At 46.6% G+C, this 15,936-nt stretch overlaps 1 protein-coding gene across 1 annotated transcript in view; it reads right to left on the reverse strand.

The window, feature by feature from the left end:
• Cacna1c (calcium voltage-gated channel subunit alpha1 C) overlaps positions 1–15,936 on the reverse strand; it is a 558,454-nt gene that overhangs the window by 529,479 nt on the left and 13,039 nt on the right. The gene's annotated exons all lie outside the window — the stretch shown is intronic.

The following is a 15,936-nucleotide window of genomic DNA, read 5'->3' on the forward strand; positions in this document are numbered from 1 at the left end:
ACATGTTTGGTTCTAGAAGTATATATATATGAGTCCTTTTTTCAACTCTTCTCCTTTTTAGTTTTTTTTGGTTTTTTTTGTTTTGTTTTGTTAGTTTTCATTTTTATTAAATTTGTCCTCAGACAATTTCCCACATGTATACAACGTATACCAGCCACTCTCCTTTCCCACCCTCTCCCAGCTCCCTTTCACAACCCTTTCTACTTGTCCTCTTCCCCACAGTCCTCTCTCACAGTCACATCTATCTGTTTTGTTTTTTTGATCCACTGAGTTTGGCTATTTGGTGCCTCTTATAAGGACCTCCATCTTACCATAACAGCCTATGTGTTATTTTTGTCATCACTGTAACCAAATACATGACAAAAAGCAACTTAAGAGAGTAAGGGTTAGTTACAGCTAACAGTTTGGAGGAAGGCAGTGTGTCGTGGTGGAGAAAGCATGGTGAAAGAGGCAGCAGCGTCCATGGCACCAGCCAGAAAGCACAGAAAGAGGACCACCAGTGCTCATCAGCTCTTTCTCCTCTTTCCTTTTTATTCATTCTGAGACTCCAGCCCACGGGTCCATGTTCAAGGCACGTCTTCCCTATCCAGTTAAGGTCTCAAAGATACGCTTAAATACGTATCTCCTAGGTGATTCAAAATCAAGCAAAGTTGACAATGAAGACAACCCAAAACAAGGCCTCCTCCTTATTATCTGATACAAACCTAATTACCTTCCCAAGGTCCCATTTCCAAATGCTAGTCCACCCGGGCTAGGGTTCCTGCATAGGAATTTGAAGAGAGATAATTCAGCCCACAGTAATATGCATATACTGAATTTTCTTTATTCACTCATTGACATCATACATTTAGTTGTGTTAAATTTTTATCATAAGCTTCCAGCAAAGTGCAAGTTCAGTCATGCCCTGAGAACTTAAATGACAGGTGATTTCATCATTGTGAAACATCACTGTATTTACACAAGCCTGGCTGTGTCACTAGGTCACATAATCTTGGGCCAACCAAAGTGTGGCATGTGTCCACAAATTCAAATGCTACACCTGTAAGTGGCATTAGCCTAAGGTTTCTCTTTCTTATGGGAGATTTGCAAGCCACTGACAAGCATTCTTGCTACTTATGCTAGGGAAGTAGAAAGCTTTTCTCTTCTCACTTTCTTATTTTTGCTGTTAACATAATTTCTTTATTGAATCTTTGGGAATTTCACATCATGCACCCCAATTCCGCTCACCTCTCAGTCCCTCTATATCCTCCACTCCTCACTGTAGTGCCCCCACACACAAAAATTAAAAAAAAACACAAAAAGAAAAACAAAATAAAACAAAAAACTCTTTCTCCTCCATCTTTCCCTCCTCTCTACCTCTCCAACACCTCTTTATTCATCCTGGTGGCCTTGGGAGCTGCAGTGCATCACACTGTCTACCCTTTTTCCAATCAACTTTACTGGCAAATGTTCATTGCAATGAGTCACTGGTCTGGTTCAAGGCCTCTGGTTTCTGGTACACCATCATCACTGGATCCTCACTGAAATGTCTCCCAGATATCCTGCAGCCACCCGAGCCATGGAGATCCTGTGGTTGTCATTCCGTAGGACCAGTCCCTTCACATAGGATCCTGGATGGAGTAGATGTTAGGGTGGGCCAACCCCAGGTCCAGCTATGGGCTTGGGTGGTAGCTGAGCTGGTCAGTCCAGGCCACGAGGGCTGCCTCCCTCAGGTGAGGGGCAGAGCCAGCTCCACCACGTCTATGCCATCAGAGTCAGCTCTTCTCCACCAGTGGTGAGGGGTGTCTTCTCACCTTCTCAAACAAGAAGTTCCTTAAACTCTGGCCTTTGTCAAGGGCTCCATTCCCATTCCTCCAACCTCAGAGGCCTGAAGCCATGGCTCTCACCCACCTCCAAGTTTCAAGCCATATACCCTATATCCCCCATACCCTATATCCAGATCCCCAGAGCCACACCTCTGTCATCACCAGGGCACCAGCACTTGATACTTTTGCTTAGTCATTCCTATGTTCAGAAACCTACATACATACATATTTGCATACATATATACATACATACATATATATATACAATCTCTTAAGGTAAAGCTGATGTCCTTATGAGGCACCAAATAGACACTCTCACTGGATCAAAAAAAATAAAAAAAAACCCAAATAGATATGATTGTGAGAGAGAGGACTCTCCTGTGGGGGAGAGGACTGTTATTGGAATTAAATGACACAACTCACACAAAATTCCTAATTAATACCTAGCATATATATATATATATATATATATGCAAGGAAATGTGGCTGTTCTTATTCCCAAATCTCAACTCAGCCCAGTCTAGTCAATGTTATTCTCCTTCTTCCTAAAATAAAAATAATTAAAACTGTAAAATATAACCTTACATACCATGGTCTAGACATATTAAAGGTTCCTTTTATCTTGAAAAAGACAAAAGGAAAAGTTTAGACAATAGATATCTACAACCAACTGCAACATCCAAATAGCAGTATCATTTTAGTATGTAAGATAGCTCAATATCAAACTCTTGCTTAGGTCAGCTAATAATTCAAATTAAACACAACACATGAAGCTCTCAGCAATCTACCATTCAAAAAGTCGCACACACAGCCATTTATCGTCCCTAAATTAAATTTTCCAACTGTCCATTCATCTCTCCAGTGAGCAGGATGGTGGACTTTGACTAAGCTTAAGATACAGCTGCTAGCAGCACCCATAAGAACCTGTGGCCCAGCTGAGTCCTAATCCTGACTGTGACAGGTTGTCCTGCCCCAGCTGGTGCTTCATCCCCCTCCCAGTTTCAAGGGCATTTGATCCCAGTTCCACTTTCAATGCCCTCTTTGGAGCACAGAGCAGCATGCACTGCAGGACCAGGCATCCTCCAAACACAAGTCACTGTGCATGCAAAGGGCAGGAGGTGTCCTGAGCCCTCCAAACAGAGTGAAGAGTCACATTATACAAAGCAAGTATCATTTCAACAGGGTCACCTCATGGGAAACAGCAACAGTCCAGTGCAAATGTCGCTGACTCCAGGATAAATGGTAACCAACTTGGGAGAAAAACTGGAAGCGAACGACTGCAAGTACGTAAGACCTAGTGCTAGGGAGATCTCTGTGTCCCTTCCCCATTTCTCAGAAACTGTCTAGTGAGTGACAATATATCTGCTTAATGAAAGAATGAACTGTAGGAAGGAAGGAGGGAGAAGAGGGGAGAGAAAGAAACGGGGTTCCTCCAAGTAGCTGGCTCTACCTGAGCAATGCAGCCACTAAGAGAGCAGGGAGCAGGGTATGGTGCTTTGGTTTCTTATTTATCATGTCCCCTTGGAACACATTCAAAGCAAGAACATTTAGCATGTGTAACATCCCGTCATGACAACAGACCCTCTTGACATTACTCTTCAAGTTTCTGCCCTAAATTAGACAGTGAATCAGAAGGTTATGTCTGTGGGTGGGCTGGAGAGAAGAGAGCGGCAGCATGTGAGCATACCGGGGAAAGACTGAGAGGTAAAGCAAGCACGCCGACATGGTCTTTCATCCTATCGGGAAAGGCAGATCCGGGCTAGTCTTTCACTGCAGAACAGACAGTGACAATTCCCAACTGATAAAGGAAGACCCTAAAATAGGCTCTGTGTCTCAGGCTGCCCTGTGTCCCTGAGAAAGAGCCATATGTCAACTGGATGTCAACCCAAGCATTTTCTTTCTGACCCCTCCCCGACTTTGATCTTCCAGCATGCAGATAAACACATATGACAGTCTCTGGAGACTGTGTCTAAATATACCCAGGCCTGTTTATACCAAAACAGATTCTCTGGCTATGCGTGGTGCAGGCAGGCTCGAATACAAGCCCGAGCACACCAGCTTCCCAGAGGAACCTGGGGATGGAGGAGACTCAAACTCTGGGCCCCGGTGGCTGATCTGCATCTGTGGGTGGGACCAGAATGAATCCATCGTTTTGACGAGGGCACACATTCCTAACAGAACTTCCCAGAAAGAGTTCTAGGTTCTCAGCATCTACAGGTTTCTTCTGCTCACTTAAACAACAACAGGAGGGGAAAACCCCCACGGCCCAAAACAAACTATCCAAAAAGAGAAAGGATATAATCACGGAAAGAAAGCAGACCCTCCAGAGTCAAGCTCCAGCTTTGCTGTTTGCTAGCTGTGTGACCAATGCAAATTACTCAGGCTCTTAGAATCCCTGACTTCTCCTCTTGTAAAAAGGGGCTAACAGTAGGTCTCGCCACATAAATCAGAGGTGAGGATTACATGAGGAAAGGTGTGAAGCACTTAGCCTAGAGTTGCTGAGAGCCAGGGCAGGGCTCACGCTGTGTCTGTCCCCATGAGCAGCTACCCCACACACAAGGAGTGTGGGATGGAATCCAAGAACGTTATTCTTCAGAATGACCCCCTCACCATGCCTTGCAATCACAGATTCCTGGCTGCAGAAACAAATCCAAATGAAGGCCCAGGCTAAAGAGAGCAGGGAGAGAGAGACTGCTGGCTGACATGACTCCAAACTGTTTAGAACCAAAGGAATGCATTAAGGCGCTTGCACCCTGAGAGCTGATTTATGTTAAGTAAATGGCCCCAAGTCAGTGGCAGCCTCCACTTGAGCTCTCTTCGAACTCTTGCCATTTAAATTCATGGCCTACTCCCGTCACACTTGGGTGTTGGCAGGTTGAAAGGAGCTTCCATGGCTAAGCTCTTGAGAAAGCCAAATATGGCCAAACTCAGACCACTCTAGGTGGACCACAGAGAGGCCCCCCACGGGTGCCAGAGACGGTGAGGGTGACTCACAGCATCAGCTGCCGACTTCGAGGCATGAGTGGCTATGGGCTGTTTTCATTTCCAAGCAAAAATTTCCATCTTATAAACCCCAAAGTATTTTATCGAAGCAGTGGGGTCTAACTCATCAGCTTGCTATAAAAAGGGCAGCCTCGTAAGCAGGGAATAGACAGCTCTTTTGAGTGCCAGCACTACTATACAGGCCTGCCTGAGCGAGCACCTCAACCACCAACGGGATGGAATTTTCCACCCCTCAAGGAGACCCCGGAGAGGTCCCTGAGAGTTCTCAGCAAGCAAGAAGACCAGGGTCACCGTCACCTCCTGCTGACTACCACACTACCTATGGCAGATCAGATGATTCGAGCATGTTTCCTGCCCACGCCAGGAACAAATCTGTCACAGGATCAAGTGAGAATCAAATACGTGTGAGAAATTCTGGAAAATACTGAGAAAGAAAGCACAACTAAAACTATAAATAGCTGTCAGCACATATTAGAAACTCTTGGATATAATTCACCTTTAAAAGTATGTCTGGCGGTGGTGGCGCACGCCTTTAATCCCAGCACTCGGGAGGCAGAGGCAGGCGGATCTCTGTGAGTTCGAGGCCGGCCTGGGCTACCAAGTGAGTTCCAGGAAAGGCGCAAAGCTACACAGAGAAACCCTGTCTCGAAAAACCTAAAAAAACAAAAACAAAAAAAAAAAAAAAAAAAAAAAAAAAAGTATGTCTGTATTTATCACCTAGCTGAATAAAAGGTTAAAGAGGGATTTTTTTTCTTTAATTCTACATTATACCTACCAAACATATTTCAACTGATTTTCACTCTAATTGAACTGGCTACTTGTTTGACAGACCTGACTGGCTCAACCAACTGTACAACATACAAGCTAAGCACCTCTGTAATTCTTTGTGGGACAGTCAGAACAGCAGACGCCTCCCGTCCTGCCTTACCACCACCCCGCCTGCCATCACTAATCAATGGCCAAGACAGCAGACAGGCTACCTATTTCATCTATACCCTGTCTCTGGCAGGCATCACTAATCCGTCACTGGGGGCTTTCCTGTGAACTTAGCTAGCAGTTCTAAATCCTTTTCAACACAGCAGAACAGGGAGCCATAACCAGCTGCAAATCTGAAACCTACCTGTCACCTTAGATATTTCTTCTGCCTGACTTACTTTGAAACCCTGGCTCAGAAGACTCATCCCCAGACTGGCTTCTAGGATTATTAATTCTCCCTGAGCTTATTTGCTGATGCCAGAAATTTCTGGTTAGGAGACAGAATCCTTCATTTTACAATTAGAGAAAAGGCTGAACATGCAATACTTTAGAGAGAAGATAAAATGGTAAATTTATATAAAATGTAAATAGACGATTCCAGCCTTCCTCTGTGCAGGGCCCAGGTGGCCCAGCCCTTCCCAGTGGAGTCTTAGCCACTTCCTTAAAAGGACAGGTCTCCTCTGAACGCCTCTTCCCCACACAGTGGACCTCCGGGGACAGCCAAGCTCATCCAAGACACACCCAGGACTGCCAGGAGGAAGAATCCCACTGCTGTGAGTCCTCTTTGCTGTGGGAAAAGAGAGGTGAAGGGTAGGAGAGCCTGGGTCCCTTGGGGTGAAGTGAGGAAGTTCCACAGCAACGGGAGGCTCACAGGCCACAAAGGTAACAAGCACACAGACAATCTTCAGCATCACAGAATGTCATCCCCACTGTGCCCCCATCTACCATGTCAGAAGCTGCCAAAACGCTGAACTAAGCGTTTGCAAAGTTGGTGGTCGATAGGCCATAGTATCAGAACAGTGCTCTGAGTCCTGCCAGACCTTCAGAGTGCAGAGGTCCACTCATCTCTAACAATGCAGCTACAGTAAAGGGACACCAGTGACCTCCACACCTCTAGTGTGACAGGCATCCATCTGCTTCATCCATCAATGTGCCTAGCACTTCATCTCTCCATAGCTCCGAGTCGTAATGCCTGACTGTCAAAACCCGTCATGTGTGTTTTTACCTCCACCAGGGCTACTCAGAGTCACAGGAAGCAGTCAGGCCACACTGGTTAATGACTGAAAATTGACACCTGCTAGAATATCCTGGCTTTGGTTCCCTGGGTGAAGACACAGAATAAGTTCACCTGCTATACTTGGTGAATGGTATATACCTGACATGCACAACTTACCTAATGCTATAGTTTAGCTTGGATCTGGAATGTTCCCTAAAGACTCGTGTGTTGAAGGCTTCTTCTCCAGTTTGGTGGGGAAACTTTGAGGCAAGGCCTAGTAGGAGATCTTAGGTCATTAGAAACAAGCCCTTGAAGGGGACACTGGGACCCAGCATCACCTTTCACCCTCTCTTTGATCCTCCTCCTCTACTCCACCCCTCCCTCTCCTGACCATGAGCATGGTTGCTCTAATATGAACTCCATGAGAAACTAAATCACTAAAGGTTCCAGAAGAAGCAGGGCCAGTGAATCACAGAACCGGCTGAACTTCAAACTTCCAAAACTATAATCAAAGTTACCCCTTTTCTTTATAGGTTTATAATCTCAGATATTTGTGACGGTCATAAAAAGCTGATGAACACCCCTAATATACTAAATACAGGTTTTAATGCAGACCTAATGTGTGCCTTTTACACCAAATGCTTTAGAAAGGAGCAGCAGGGAGCTCATAACATACAAGGTTAAAAGTCTATAAACAAGGAATTCCTATCAGACAGGCCAGAACTCACTGGTTTAAGCTGGAGTCAAGGAAATAAACTACTAAATAATTCATCTCACTGGTCTCTGAGTTTCTCCTTACAAGCACGGCCTATAGAACCCAGTCTTTGGGAGAACTGCTTAACAAACCAAGTGAGGGAGTTCCCACAATCTCATCCCCATCAATGCGGCTGGGCTTCCACAGTGTAGCCACATTCTCTGCCTTGCTGTCTCCTCAACATCCTTGTGATGGGGGCATGAGTATTGCCAGTGGCCTCTAGAACACAGATCCACATTTCCAGTCCTTACACTGTGCCAGTCCACGCTCACGCCTAGCGTACGCCAGCAAGGAATGAAGAGTTTATTGCTTTTATGCTGAAGAGAAAGGCTGAGCAATGTGAGCTGAGCACACAGGAAAGGGGATTCTTCCTATTCCAGAAAGGGAGAAGGCAAACTCGAGCCATGAGCTGAGATGGCGCAGCTGAGAAAGCCAGGGTGTGGGGTGGATCATAGGCCGGAGGGCCAGGGCTGGATTAGAGGCTCTACATGAGACAGGAGATGTAGCTGTGAGAGCCCACAAAGCATAGAGCCAGAACTGAGCTCTGGCATAAAGCCCGGAGCCTAGAGCAACTTCTCTTCAGTGAAAGGGGTCTAAAGCTTCCACCTGCCTGCCCACGGAAAAGCAGGAACTATGGAAAAACAGGTATTAGCTTGGACTTTTTCCTGCTGTCTCAGAATGCTAGCTGGAGTCCCAAACCGGAGACCCATCAATTCCTCACACAACAGAGACATGGGCTAGGGAGCTTGTAGTAGGACTGGAGGAGCTGAAATGGCCCTAGGATTATCCCTCTACCAGCCGCACATTCTCTATAAGTACAGAGCTAGAGACATGGAAACTAGCAAGCCGGAAGTACAAACTCAGACAGCCTTCCCCTCCTGATGCCCAAGCATATTAGGATGTGGGCCTGAAGGCAGGCATCTTGGGGGAATAGAATGACACAAAACAGAGGCCAGCCTCTCAGGCCCTGCATGCCACCTACAAGTAAGCAACAGAACCTGTAACCTCCCAATGTAACAGAATGGAGCACATTCCTGGAGCACCCCTGTCTTGGGTGCTGAGTCTGGAGGATGCATCTAAACCAAGATGGTACCTATTTTCTACCTAGAGAATCTCCATGGGGGTTCTGGCAAAGCAAGGAGAATGGATAACAATGGAAAGCAGCCTGACTCTGAGTTCTAACTAAATATGGTGTCCTCCACCAGACTGACTGGATGATACAAAAGCAGCTGGCTTCAAGCCACCAGAAAGTGCTTTGCCCGAGAAGGCTGTCTCTCAGGAAGAGGTTGCAAAAGTGAACCATGGTCTGGCAGAGACGACATCACCATCACCATTTCAGGGATCTCGGCAATGTGAAGGAGTCCAGGAGGAGCCTTTGGAGACTCCCAAAGGTGCCCTAAGGAAGTGCTAGTGTGGGCTGACTAACAACAGATAGACGGTGGCCAGCCAGTGTCGGGCAGAAACAGCACCAAGGGAAAACACTTTGACCCTGGTTCCTCTAAGTCTTTCCCCTCTCCCTAAGCCTGGAAGCCTCAGCACAGGAAAGAGACAGAAGGGGAAAGAGGCCTGATCCTTTCCCTCCACCCAAATCTAGAGCCTCTATTCTAGCAGACTAGGACTGTCTGTAAAATGAGTTGCAATTATTGGTCTGAGACTGTTCCAATAACTGGGTGAGAGTAGGAAGTGAAGACAGTAAGGACCATAGCAAAGACCTGGAAGAGGGAGTCTGCCGAGTTAATGTGAACACAATCAAGAAGTAAACTTGTAAATAGTTTCCAGACCAAGAGAGAGACCGAAAACACCCACCGGAGTCCAATGCAAAGCATCAGGTCACAATTCAGTCAACATTCAAAGTGCTCAGGACTCTATGGGGCAGATTCGACATTCAAAGTGTTCAGGACTCTGTGGGGCAGAAATCACAAGACAGGTGGGACCCCCTCTGCACATTCTATCACACAAGGAAACAACACATGATCTACAAATGTGTGGACCCAACAGCAGGCTAGCTGTTCCCCAAGAGCCAGAGTCCACAAAACAGTGTTGTGAATGATTAAAAGCCTGAAATACAGAATGAAAGCATAAAGTGGAAATATTATTTGAAAAATATCAAAGCAGAGCTTTTAGGAACAAAATGTCATTGAAAACAAAACCTGACTTAAAGGTGGACACCGGCAAGCTGGAAGACAGAGGGAAGAAGCTGTCCAGATAGTGAAATACAGACCATGACAGAGCATTTTAGAGAACGGGGGAAATCAAGACGTTGTTCAATGTATACTTTGTTTGCTTGATTTAGTTTTCTGTGGGTTTAGGGGAGAGACTGTGGGGCAAGGGTTTTATTCTGAGAGAGGTCTTGCTTTTTAATCCAGGCTGGCCTCCAATTCTAATCCTCCTGCTCATCCTCCAGAGCCTGGGAATAGAATTTCAGAAGAAGAAACTCAACTAAGGGCAGGCAATGTGTAATAAGATAATGATTGAACCCAATTTGAACATTACACGATATATCTGGTATTATGTGTAATTTTATAAGAAAATAGATAATTGCAGAATTTTCCTGAGTTGATAAACAATATGAGTTTGCTGACTGAAGTCTCACCAAGTCCAAGTAAGCTGCCAACAAAGGCTTTGTACTTAACACAACACTATAAAACTGTAAGGACAAAAACAGCATCTTTTAAAATTTCAGAATAGCACCAAGAGCAGACACTTCATGGAATAACAGGATCCAGAAAACAGTGAGATATCTTTAAAGTGATGTAGAACAATTTTTGACACAGTTCTATACCTGTCTAAACCATCATTCCAGAGTAAAAAAAAGCCCCTGGGCGGGGTATTGCAGGCCTGTGATCTCAACTACTAAGGAGGCTAAGACAGGAGGAGCCCAGGTCCAAGTTCAAAGCCAGCCTGGATAATCCTAATAACTCAGTCTCAGATTGGGCATGCTGGGGATATAGCTCAGTGGTAGCAGCACACACACATACGCTCACACATGTACCTCCATACATACAAACCCTCATATATAGAATGTGTGTGTGTGAGCGTGAGTGCGTGCATTTATGTGTGTGTGTTAAGAATCCAGAAGGAAGAAATGCAAGATGCAGGAAGTCACCTTCCCTAAGACTTTCTAAGAAGTGGGCGTGATTTCTTAGTCACCACAACTGCACATAAGACAAAGCAACTCTGAATCAGCGTCCCTCAGTAGTTTCATACACGAAGCCACAGAAATATGAGTCAGGGGATAGGGAGATGGCTCCATGAGTAAAGAGATTGCTGTGCAAGCTTAAGGAACTGAATCTGAATCCCCAGCACCCACATAAACAGCTGGGGATGGCTGCACATGTCTATAACCTCAACATCGTGGGGCAGAGGCAGCCAATGTAGGGAAGAGCAGTCTAGCCAAAAGGGTGAGCTTCTAGTTCAACAGAAGACCTTGTCTTAGAGGAAGAAGGCAGAGCTACAGAGGAATGCAGGTCCTACACCTTTAAAGTTCCAAGCCCTCTGGTACTGTTTGCAAGTTAGAGAGGGGTGTTTTACATTCTTCTTGCTCAGTCTCAAAACATTTAGTGTAAACTCAGCTCAGGAGTCTTCTTTCAGCATCAGAGTCCATTTTACAATTTCCCACTGCAGCTGACAATACAAAAGGAACCAGACACAAGGTTTTCTCTTTCTTTTGACATTCTCAAATGGCCCATCATGAATAGGTTTAAAAGAATAAACAGGTTCTTAAATAAACGGGAGGTAGGGCAAGGAGGGTTCAGAACCACTGACAGGGAAAATACCAAATATACCAAAAACCACAATGACAAAACCTAAGTGAATGTCCCTCTAAACATAAAAGTCCTTACTTCCGGACAAGGCTGCACCCACAACAATGTGCTTTCTGGGATTCCAAGCTAAGCCTCACTCTTCTTTTCTCACACACACGCTTTGCTAGCCTCACCCACAAGCGATGCACATGAATGCACACACTCCTGCACACAAATCGAGAAGAATTTGTGGTGGTGGGGCCAAGTTTTAGAACCTGTCCCTAAGAGTTCTGGGTTTAGAATTTCTGTTGGACTGTTGGAGTACTTGCAGGCCTGGGAAACACAAATTAAATAACCTTCATTCTAGCCATTTCTCCTCTCATTTTCTCTTCCTTCCTCCCTCCCTCCCTCCCTTCTTTCCTTCCTTCTTTCTTTTGGTTTCATTTATTTGCTTGCTTGCTTGTTAAGCCAGGCTCTCCCTAGGTAATCAGACCAGTGTTGTTTAAGACAGAACAGCCCCAGTCCTAGGACCCTTGATTCTCCTGTCTCAGATTCTCAAATGCTGAGGTTACAACCCCCATACCCGGCTCATCCTCTTTCAAGCCAATCACAACCTAAACGTAGCCACTTAGCAAGTGCTATCTGTGCCAGTCAATAAACTGACCCGAGAACAGCCTGGGATGGCTCTGGCTCTCTGGGACAGTCAAGATACCTGCAATGACCCAGCCTATCGCTCTGCTTCCCCTCCCCAGGGACCCAGCCCATCCCTCTCCTCCACCTGCCCCCCACACCCACCCTGCCACTGTAGAGACCCAGCCCATCCCTTTGTTTCTTCCTGCCCCCCCATAGAGACCCAGACCATCCCTCTGCTCCCTCCTCCGCCCCCTTGCTGGGACCCAGCCTATGTCTCTGCTTCTCCCCCCTCTTCTGAGATTCAGCACACCCTTCTTCTTCTCCCCACACAAGTACATATTTCTTTGGGTCACTGTCTTCTGGATTTCTTTTACTCCTTTGCCTTATGAAAGCCAAACTCCAAAGAAATGCCAAAGTCAGTTGTCTAATGTGACAGCAGATGAAATGGAGATAATCTGTCCATCTGGACCCTAAGTTCAATTCACAACTGACATTCTCAGATGAAAACAGTTCCTTCTGCCCAAGTTTACTAGATTGGGGGGGGGGGGCAATCACAAAGCAAATTACTGCCCAGACCCAGCACAAGATAGAGCTGGGTTACCACTGCCCTTGAGGTTCACCAGAATAAGGTCAAATTCTGCAAGTAAAATTCCAGATGAAGCCTATCCAACAGGGTGAGATGGTGGCCGACCAGCAACCATGCAGTTTCTGGGAGGATTGTCAAGCAAGGCTGTCAGACAAGCCTGCCTACACCCTACCACAACAGAGAAGAGGCAAGGCTCTGAGGCTGCTGGGCTATGTATGCCTCTCACAGTGGCTGGCACTCCAAACGTGCAGATTGGCTTCTAGAATGAGAAATCAGCACTTCTCATCATATGAGGACACAACTGCCCTCCATTCAACCCAGAGGCACCGGCCAGTGCAGAAAACCTGATGAGGGTGTGGGCCCAGCCCTCCCACCACCAATTCAGAGGTGTCAGCCTTGGAGGTACCCTTCTTGCCACTTCTGGGAAATTCTCCTCTTACCTACTAATGATGTTGGTCAGACTCTCCCTCAATCACAGATCCCTGCACACATTTCATAGATGGGGTCAGGATCTTAGGGGTACCTCCTGACCACTAACTCCCTCCTGCAGGAGAGTAAGCCCAGAGCCTTCCAGCAGAATATATTTCCATGGCATCCAAAGAGTTCTAATATTGTCCTTGGCATCCAAAACTCATGCTTTTTCATGAAACACTCCAGACATACTTTTCTCAATTACAGGAAAATACAAGCGTTGCAAATCTTAAGGGGTCCAACTGAGATTTTTCCCATGGTCACAACATCTTGGTTGCAGTGTTATAAGGTGGTCAGGATAAAGAAAAAGTAACAAAATGCTCCATTTTTAGGAATTTGATATTTGCTATAATTATAAGGATAGAAAAACCACAGGGCTTCAATGCCACATGGGCTAGCAGGTCCTTTGGAAAGCCAATACTTCAGGCTGAAAGCTAGGACAATGTAGAGGAAGAACATGGGAATTCTAGGGTAGAAGATGGAGTTGAGTGGTCTCCAGGTAAAGATCCTAAGGATGGCACTCCCTGTGTACCTTGCTGGGACATTATTCTCTCCTGTCACACAGGACTCCCGTGTCTGTGTCCACATTCCAAGATATGGCTTGTTCCATGGTTGAGAGTCCATCATGTGACTGTGGTTTGCCCTCCACCCCCAGCAGTCCCCAAGTTCCTTCCCTCCATATACAGAACAGGCCTTAGATCTCTCAGGCATGCACTCTACCTTCGTTTCAGCATCTAGACAATGCTGGGCAGGCCAAAGTGTGAGGCCAATGAAGTTCATCTTCACGTACTTGTGCTTACATACACACGTACACCTATACACACATCCTACTTCACCTTGAGCCCACGGCTAGGCAGCTGTGCCAGGAACAAATGCCAAAGTTAACCAACTGACAAAAGAAAAAGGTTGCTTTGCTTTACAGGTGTGTGGAGCTTTTTTCAGCCTATGGTCGGTTGGTGCATTAATTTTGACCAGTGTCAGAAGTGAATGGCAACGCAAATCTACTCACTTGATAGCCAAGAAGTCAAAAAGGAGCTGGGGCCAGGGGCCCAGTACTCCCTTGGAAGGCATGCCTCCAATGACCCAAAGACTTCCCACTATGCCTTACCTCTTAAGGGACTACCACCTCCCTAAAGTGCCAACAGAGAGCCATCTTTAACACATGGACCTTTGGGGGACAGGATTCCTGGAACTGCAACCACTCTGCTGCTCAGGCTTGTCATCTTGTGTTCCATGCTTCCCAGTAAAAACCTTCCTATCCTGTACACTCAGCCAGAGAATGTCAACAGACTACCTGGCCACGGGAGCAGAGGCAGGCTGTATAGCTCAAACTCCCAAGCCTTGGCCAGCACTGCCTGTTCTGGGACCCTCCACCCCATCAGCCACTTCACCTGGCCACTGCCACCCCAATTCTCCTACGCTGACTCTAACTTCCCTGTCTCCTGGAAGGGCCAGAGTCTTCTGCCCATTTGGCCTGGCTAGCACTTGTCTCACTTGGCCACACAGTACTGGGAAGGAAGCCTTTCTCTAGAAATGCTGGCCTCTAGAACAAGCCAGCTCTCTCGGGGACTTGGGAAGCCTTAGTGATTTCTCTGGATGTCCCTAGAAGTCCCTCTGGCTGTTGCCTTTTCCATTCTCCTCAGCCTCAGCCTGCATTCCATCTGCCCCATCCCCCCACATTCAGCACTCCTCCTGAGGGCACTGAGGGGCAAGCTTCAGCTCTTCCTACAACAGTACTCCATATTTTCTCACCTTCTGATGGCTGGTACCTGTGCTGGAAAGCAGACTCCTTCCTACTTTCCTGTGGTTAAGCTTCCACTCCTGTCCATAACTGCTGTCTACTTTCTTCTCTCAGACCTTCATCAGCAGGTCCCTTGTTCTTCCTTTCCACCCATCCTATGACTTCTCACCAGCCCAAATCCTTGAAAGATAGGTCCTGGAATTCCATCCCACACTTCTGCAGTGCGGAGTTTAGCTGGACAGCCTCTACCCTAAAGGCCACTGACGACCAAATGATACCCAAATCATCAAATCTAGGGAGTTTTCCACCACCCTTCCCTTCCATCCCCTTCATCCAACACTGACAGTGAATTGGTTCCTGAAACATACCATCTCGACCCTGCGGGAGAAAGGCTCTTTCCTGCCCTATAACCGCTGCCACCATCTCTGCCACTGTCCCCTCTTCCTAGCCTATAACAACAAGGGCTCCATCTCAACCCTGAATCAGTCTTCCTCTGTTCTCTCCCTAGCAATTTTATCATTTCCATGGCTTCAACTATCACCTCCGTGTGTGTGTGTGTGTGTGTGTGTGTGTGTGTGTGTATGTGTGCGTGTATGCATATGTGTGTGCATGTGTGCAACATGAATGCACAGGCACACCTGTGAGTGTGCTGTTAGTGCACCTGTGAAGAGAGAGCTCTAAGTCTGGTGTCACTCTCCACTTTACTCTCTGGAACAAGGTTTTCTCACTGATCCTGGAGCTCAGCCATTGACTGGGCTAGCCAGGAAGCCTAGGCAAACGTGAGATTCTTGTGTCTACCTCCCCCAAGTGCTCGGTTACAGTTACGCCCCACCACACTCAGAATTCTATATACCTGTTGGGGCCTAACTCAGATCCTCATGTCTGCATGGTAAGCACTTCACCGTCTAAGACCCACTAAGCTGTCTCTCCAGCCTTCCCCTTATTGTCTGAGACAACACCTCTCATTTAACCTAGAGCTCACTGATTCGGGCAGAGTAGCTACCGGTCAGCAGGCCCCAAGGGCCCACCTGTCTAAGCCACCTGCCCCCTTCACTGCGGTTGCAAATGCAAATACATATTACGGCACTAGGCTTGACATGGGTGCTGGGGATACAAACTCGGGTCCTCATACTCACATAGCAAGCACTTTACTAACTAAACTGTCACACCAGACCCATCCACTAGCATCTTCTTAAAAAGCATTCTGCTCTGCACACATGCTGGAGTC

Source organism: Peromyscus californicus, unplaced genomic scaffold, assembly GCF_007827085.1.
Source record: "Peromyscus californicus insignis strain IS unplaced genomic scaffold, ASM782708v3 Scaffold_6__1_contigs__length_162567912, whole genome shotgun sequence".
Classification (NCBI taxonomy): Eukaryota; Metazoa; Chordata; class Mammalia; order Rodentia; family Cricetidae; genus Peromyscus; species Peromyscus californicus.